The 8,851-nt window shown below is 34.5% G+C and overlaps 1 long non-coding RNA gene across 1 annotated transcript; it reads right to left on the reverse strand.

The window, feature by feature from the left end:
* Positions 1-5,625: 5,625 nt before the first annotated feature.
* Positions 5,626-7,622, reverse strand: LOC138852595 (uncharacterized). The gene is made up of 3 exons (XR_011391892.1): positions 7,505-7,622; positions 6,233-6,350; positions 5,626-5,767 (listed from the first exon to the last, which is right to left on the reverse strand). It is a non-coding gene; the product is annotated as an uncharacterized lncRNA (long non-coding RNA).
* Between the last annotated feature and the right edge of the window lie 1,229 nt (positions 7,623-8,851).

An 8,851-nucleotide genomic window follows, 5' to 3' on the forward strand; every position in this document is an offset into this window, starting at 1 on the left:
GTGTTTGATAGGAGTGAATGGAGACAAATGGTTTTTAATACTTGACGTGCTGTTGGAGTGTCAGCAAAGTAACATTTATGAAGGGGTTCAGGGAAACCAGCAGGCCGGACTTGAGTCCTGGAGATGGGAAGTACAGTGCCTGCACTCTGAAGGAGGGGTGTTAATGCTGCAGTTTAAAAACTGTAGTGTAAAGCACCCTTCTGGCAAGACAGTGATGGAGTGAATGATGGTGAAAGTTTTTCTTTTTCGGGCCACCCTGCCTTGGTGGGAGTCGGCCAGTGTGATAATAAATAAAAATATATATATATGTCGTGCCGAATAGACAGAACTTGCGATCTTAGCTTAAATAGCAACGCTCATCTTGCCATATAGGATAAGCAAAAATCTGTGTATTCAATAATTTCGCCAAAATCATTCTGAACCTAACGAAAAATATATATTTCACTCTGTTTGTTTATTGTAAACAAATCTAAAATATATTTGGTTGGGTTAGGGTAAAATAAAGTATTCTTGTTATAATAAGGTTAGGTAAGTTTTCTAAGATTCTTTTGGTGCAAAATTAAAATTTTTTACATTAACATTAATGAAAAAAATATATCTTTAAAAGCATAAGAGAAAATTTCAGAAAGGACTTAATTTTAAATGAGTTCTTGCTAATTGACCAGTTTTACATATTCGACACGACATATATATATATATATATATATATATATATATATATATATATATATATATATATATATATATATATATATATATATATATATATATATATATGTATATATATATACATATATATATATATATATATATATATATATATATATATATATATATATATATATATATATATATATATATATATATATATATATATATATATATATATATATCCAGTATTATACACGCACAAACACAGACACACACACACAAGCAGAGGATATGTATTTCATTTTTCAATATATATCTAAAAGTTTCTTTAATTCATATTTTATCTTCCGGATCTAAGAAATGCGAGTAACGAATCGTTAAAACACGGAAAATGGCATCGCTGACTGATGGGAGGAAAAGATGAGACTTGACAGACATGAATAAGATTATCACAAAAGAAAACATATATATTTATATATATATATATATATATATATATATATATATATATATATATATATATATATATATATATACATATATATATATATATGTATATATACATATATATATATATATATATATATATATATATATATATATATATATATATATATATATGTATATATACATATATATACATATATATATATATATTATATATATATATATATATATATATATATATATATATATATATATATATATATATATATATATATATATATATATATATATATATATCGTGCCGAATATGTAAAACTGGTCAATTAGCAAGAACTCATTTAAAATTAAGTCCTTTCTGAAATTTTCTCTTATGCATTTAAAGATATATTTTTTTCATTAATGTTAATTTAAAAAAATTTAATTTTGCACCAAAAGAATCTTAGAAAACTGTAGGAGGTTACACTGGAATTCGACCGCAAGATCTCAAAGGGATGGTATATCCAGTACTTGGCACATCTGCATCAAATCTTCTTTCCGAGTTAACAGCCTTCGTCAACAGCTGTCTGGCTGGGCGGATTCCAAATGAAATTAAACCTTTCTTTTTTGGAGCCTCATTATGCGCTTTGAAGAAGGATGGGTGAATCAGACCCATTGTTGTTGGTAACACTCTTCGCCGTCTTGTTGCCAAAGCAGCAGTAAGAAACATTCGCCTAGAAACTGCCAGTTTACTCCAGCCGCACCAGCTGGGCTTTGGGGTCTCTCAAGACAGTGAAGCCGCAGCTCATGCGGCAAGGGCCTACATCAGGGACTTAGCAGATGACAAGGCCATAGTAAAACTTGACTTTAGAAATGCCTTTAATATGTTGAAAAGAGACGTGGTCTTGCCAGCCGTTCGAGATCGATTTCCCGGTCTTTTTCCCTTCATTTCAGGTGGCTACAGCAAATCCCCAATTCTTTTGTTAGGCGAACATGCAATTCCCTCATCAGAGGGTGTTCAGCAGGATGATCCACTTCTCTTCTGCTTGGCAGTAAGAAAACTAACTTCCAGCCTGCGCAGCGAGCTCTACATCTGGTACCTAGATGATGGCACTCTGGCCTTGGGACTCATCCTCAACCCCTCCAAGTGTGGAATCATCACAACGAACCAGGAAATAATCAGGGCTGTGCGAACAATCCTTCTTGTCTCTACTACCATTCCAGCCAAGAGCACCCTCTTGGAAGCACCTCTGGGTAACCAGGCCATCGACACAGTCCTCAAGGACAAACTGAATGACCTGAAGAGAATGGAGGAGAGAAAAAGATTCTGATGCCCATGGTGCTCTGTATCTCCTCACAAGGTGTCTTACTCTGCCAAGACTCACTTCCTGAGGAGCGCACCCTCTTTTGACAACCCAACATTCGACGAATATGATTCACTTCTGAGATCAGTCTTTTATTAAAGAAGGCGCTGAATCTGCCTCTGGAAGACCAGGAATGGGATCAGGCAACCTCCCAATGCGACTGGGAGGTATAGGGGTGGGCAAAGCAACGCAGGCAGCTTTACCTGCATTTCTGTCATCGTGTTTGGCTTCCAGAGGATTTTTTTATATTTTATTTAAAAGAGTACATAACAGCAAATAAATAAAATACAGGCCCTATCCGGCAACAGAGGATTAGACAAGGGATTGTCCCCAAACGCTTGAGAGATGCGGTAGGAGCTCAAGACCCCAAGTTCATTGTAACAGCCGTGTGGTGGGACACCCTTGCAGACTCCTCCAGTTGACCAGCTCCTCCCAAAGAGCACAAACAGTCCCACTGGGACAAACTTATCACGGAAAAAATCGCCAACACAATGCTCACCAGCTCTTCAGGAAAGGACAAAGCTCGTGAAGGACAAAGCGGTGAAGACACCACATTCAGGAGATTTCCTTCCAGCTGCTCCTAATTCCTCTTTGGGCACTCGACTCGATTCTCAGGCTATTCGAATTGGTGTTGCTCTTCGCCTAGTCGCACCCATACTCACCGTACATAGGTGTATTTGCGGCAGGGCGACAGCTGATCAGTTCGGACTTCATGGTCTCGTGTGTCACACATCAGAAGGGAAGTATGCTAGACATGAGGAGGTGAACAACATCATAAAGTGAAGCCTCGCCACAGCCCGTTGCCCAGCTGAATGGGAACCCGAAGTACAGAGGTCTGACGGAAGTGTACTGATGGAATCACTATGTTCCTCTGGAAGGATGGTAAGGAGGTTGCCTGGGATTACACCTGTGTTGCTACATTGGCAGACACCTACTTGCCATACTCCGTAGCTGAAGGGAGTGGAGCTGCCAGCCACAGGGAGACCCAGAAGTCCCTCAAATGTGAAGGCCCTCCCCCTTGCTATAACTTCATCCCAATAGGGTCAGAGACCCTTGCAGCATGGGGCAAGTGTGCTCTAAAGTTCCTCAAAGAACTGGGTGAAAAACTCATCATAGAAACCAGGGATCACAGGGGGGCCAACTTGCTCTTTCAGAGACTCAGTGTGGCGATTCAGTGGAGAAATGCCTGCAGCATTCTTGGCACGCGACCCACTGCCGGGGAGCTGGACGAAGTATTCGAGATGTAGCTCTGAGATGTTATCTATGTTGTTCTACTCCCTATTGGATTTTTGTCAATATATTTTGTCTAAATAAACTCCACATAGAATATAGAAGATAGGGGGTGGTAAGAGAAAACAATATTCAAACAGCGTCAAGGAGAACTTTGAGTTTCCCTGAAGCAAGTTTATTCTTTTCTCTAAGGACGAGGGTCACCAGCACAGTTCCAGAGGTGGTACCTCCCTACACACACACACACACACACACACACACACACACACACACACACACACACACACACACACACACGCACACACACACACACACACACACACACACACACACACACACACACACACACACACACACACACACACACACACACACACACACACACACACACACACACACACACACACACACACACACACACACACACACACACACACACACACACACACACACACACACACACACACATATCCCACTGAGGCGGGGTGGCCCAAAAAGAAAAACGAAAGTTTCTCTTTCTAAATTTAGTAATTTATACAGAAGGTGTTGCTAGCCCCTTGCTTCCTGTATTTTAGTCGCCTCTTACAACACGCATGGCTTACGGAGGAAGAATTCTGTTCCACTTCCCCATGGAGATAAGAGGAAATGAACAAGAACTAGAAAGAAAATAGAAGAAAACCCAGAGGGGTGTGTGTATATATATGCTTGTATATGTATGTGTAGTGTGACCTAAGTGTAAGCAGAAGTAGCAAGACGTACCTGAAATCTTGCATGTTTATGAGACTAAAAAGTCACCAGCAAGCCTACCATCATGGAAAACAATTACAGGTTTCCGTTTTACACTCACCTGGTAGGACGGTAGTACCTCCCTGGGTGGTTGCTGTCTTCCAACCTGCTGCCTAGATGTTGTGATGTTGAGATGACCATTGGCTCCCCATTAGTGCTGTATTAGCTAACCTGTATATGACACATTACGAAAGAGAACACATATACAGTAGTGTGCAAATTAATTTGGAAAGGAGTAAATTTTGATTTTATTTCATAAAATGTCATAGTCTCCGGCTTAATTAATGTAGTTTGGGTTCTTTTCTTTTCAGAAGAGTTTGTTACCGACTTCTGGCAACCATCAAACATTGGTAAGATTTGATGAGAATAAAGGAATGCCAAAGGAAATTCTTGAGTTTTCTCCTTAAGGCTGTTTGAATATTTTCTTCTTCTCCTACCACTTTTCGACTTTAAGTTCATATACAGATATTCACTTCTCCAGAAGGAAAAAAAATAAAATCAGGTTCTAAATATTACAGCATAATTGCAATTTCAGGGAAACTTATCATAAAGTGGAATAAGAAGACAGAAAATGAAAATATATTCACAAGTTAAACTTTATACTGGAGTCAAGTAACACTCTTAAGATAATCATGTTAATAGTAGTCTTTATTTTCTTCTTTAAAAATACAACGGCAAGATATAATTTAACATGTTTTATTAATATCTTAAGAAAATTTTGATCTCTAAAATGAGCGAATAACACATAAGAATCCTGTAGTGAGTTTATATGTTATGGTGGCTCTTTTATCCTTGCTCCTACACTGTTTCCTTACACACACACACACACACACACACACACACACACACACATGCATGCACATACAACAGGCCAAGTGTCTAATCGACATGTGCCTAGGACCAAATGGTAACTAACACTTGTGCGTGAGATGGTAAGACTAAACAAACACGGAAAGCATCATGAAATTAACTGAAAAAATCATTATTTTTTCACTTCGGGGAGTCTACTGATTCTTGAGTTTGATTCCTCTTCTACAAGATAAAAATTATTTAAATTCTAACGGATGAATACTTCTGCAGCGTCATTATTCAGGGTCAGCCTCATCTCCATGACGAAGTCTTTCACAATCACCTCATTTATCACTAGGAGCTGATAATTGGTCGAGACTCACAGTCCACTTGATTTGGCCAGTCACATGTATTTAAATGATCATTGAACAACAAATTCGGCTGGCACTTGAAGTGCCAGGCGATGCCCTTTGAACACTGACAGAAGGCGCTACAATCGTCGGGATCAGCCAGGTACACAGGATCTGTCAGAAATTATAATGTAATAAGACGTCGAGACCATGGATACAATTAAAGAATTAATAAGCATTAATTACTGTTGCTCAAGTAAGAAGACGATTGTTACTTCTATAATAAGGGATTTATTGACTCAATATGTCACCAGTGTACACAATAGGATATTATTATATTTCAACCGAAGGAAGGTAGTAATAAGATATATGGAAATACCTGCTGGTCAACAATTCATTAGGATAAACAACTTTGGTAGTAATATTAAACACACACACTCTCTCTCTCTCTACATATATATATATATATGTATATATATATATATATATATATATATATATATATATATATATATGTATATATATATATAAATATATATATATATATATATATATATATATATATATATATATATATATATATATATATATATATATATATATATATATATATATATATAATTTTTAGGTATAACTCACAAATTCCATCTTCCGCAGGACAGAGAGCCGAGATCTCCTGACTACATTGCACTGCCTCGCCGTTTGTTCTTGCTGCAGCAATCATCAGCACACACACACACACTACCAGTAGGGATTTCTGCAAAGTGCAAGTATCGGAACACGAATAATAATAAAAAATACCTGTCCTGTAAGTGTAGGAGAATATTTGATTAATGTAATATGATTTTTCCTTAGAAAATGCTTTAGAATTTGCATCTACTTCATGATGACTTCCAGTCGCATTCCTAACTAAAAGATGGTGTCAGCTAATGCAAAGCCTGAGTATTGATTTAGCTTTTGAGCATGAAATAATAAAAGCATGATTCTGCCTTTGTTAAATAACAATTATATTTGTAATATTATATATATATATATATATATATATATATATATATATATATATATATATATATATATATATATATATATATATATATATATATATATATATATATATATATATATATATATATATATATATATATATAATGTTCCGAATAGGTAAAATTGGTTAGCGAGAACTCATTTAAAATTAAGTCTTTTTTCACATTTTCTCTTATACGTTTAAAGATATATATTTTTCATTAATGTTGATGTAAAAATTTATAATTTTTTACCAAAAGAATCTTAGAAAACTTCCCTAACCTTATTATAACAAGCATAATTTATTTTAGCCTAACCCAACAAAATATATTTTAGATACGTTTACAATAATTTAATACTAAACAAACACAACGAAACATATTTTTTTCGTTAGGTTCAGAATGATTTTGGCAAAATTATTGCATACACAAATTTTCACTTGTCTTATATGGCAAGATGAGCGTTGCTATTTAAGCCAAGATCGTAAGTTCTGCCTATTCGGCACGACATATATATATATATATATATATATATATATATATATATATATATATATATATATATATATATATATATATATATATATATATATATATATATATATATGTGTATATATATATATATATATATATATATATATATATATATATATATATATATATGTGTATATATATATATATATATATATATATATATATATATATATATATATATATATGTGTATATATATATATATATATATATATATATATATATATATATATATATATATATATATATATGTATGTATATATATATATATATATATATATATATATATATATATATATATATATATATATATATATATATATAAGTACAAATATTAAGAGAAATGTGAGCTCTTACCATTGTTGCTTGAGTGTTGTAGATGATCTGAAACAAGGTGGTCTGTGATGGATCTATATAGCAAACTTGTCAAGAGTCAACTTCCGGTATTGCCTCACCTGGAGAAGAGTTGTCAACAACTGTCGCTCATCCAACTTTACTGATGTAAATTACTTTCTCGTTAATACTTAGTAAAAATATTCAGCGTTTGTCAGCATTAATCTTCTTTAGCGCATACTTAAACAAGTTATAAATAGTTCCCTCGAGTAAAAGTCGTTTTATATTCCAAAACTGACAATTAAAACGTCCACATAAAGGGTACAGCTCGGGCAAGATATCACCATAATTTTTTATACTGTTTTCTTTTTTTTGTCTGTCACTCAGGTGTTTCCCGTGCGTTTCTCTGACATAATTTTTCTTGCCGTTTTTTACCGTTTTTCGCCCCCCCCTTTGAGTTGACCTCTTTTTCTTTTTGAGTTACGTTACCTGTTTCAATTAGAAAAATCTTAGTACTTTGAGAATACTTGCCTATATAGGTCTGTAGATTCTTCAGCATGAACCATTGAGCACAATTTTGATTATGATAACCATTCTCAACATCACACTTTTCTTTCTCTTTAAAGACGATTTGTACGTACAATATGTAAGTGATCTCGAGACAGCAGTAAGAATATGCTCATAAAAGCTATACTCTTATGTATGTGGGAGTAATATTGCATTACAAATGGCTATATATTTTCCGCCTATAATTTTCTGCTATTTTCTCGGGAAATGTCTTCTCACGTCTTTAAAGAGAGAGAAAAAAGTGTGATTTTGAAAATGATTATCGTAATAATTATTATGGTCAATGGCTCATGCGGAAGAATCTACAGTTCAATATAGGTTAGTATTCTCAAAGTATTAAGATTTTTCCAATAAAAACAGGTAACGTAACCCAGAAAGATAAAGAGGTAGACTCACGTCGAACGAAAAAAGGAAAAAATGGCAAGAAAAATTATGTCAGAGGGACACACGGGAAATACTTGAGGGACAGACGAGAAAAAAAAACGGTATAAAAAATTATGGTGATAGCAAGTCCGAGATGTACCTTTCATGTGGACGTTTTTAATTGTCAGTTTTGGAATATAAAACGACTTTTACTCGAGAGAACTGTTTACAACTTGTTTAAATATGTACTAAAGAAAATTAATGCTGATGACAAACGCTGAATATTTTTTACTAGCAATTGACGAGAAAGTATTTTTCATCAGTAAAGTTGGATGAGCGACAGTTGTTGACAACTCTTCTCCAGGTTAGGCAATACCGGAAGTTGACTCTTGACAAGTTTGCTATATAGATCCATCACAGACCACCTTGTTTCAGATCATC

The sequence above is a fragment of the Cherax quadricarinatus genome, chromosome 12 (assembly GCF_038502225.1).
Source record: "Cherax quadricarinatus isolate ZL_2023a chromosome 12, ASM3850222v1, whole genome shotgun sequence".
Lineage (NCBI taxonomy): Eukaryota > Metazoa > Arthropoda > Malacostraca > Decapoda > Parastacidae > Cherax > Cherax quadricarinatus.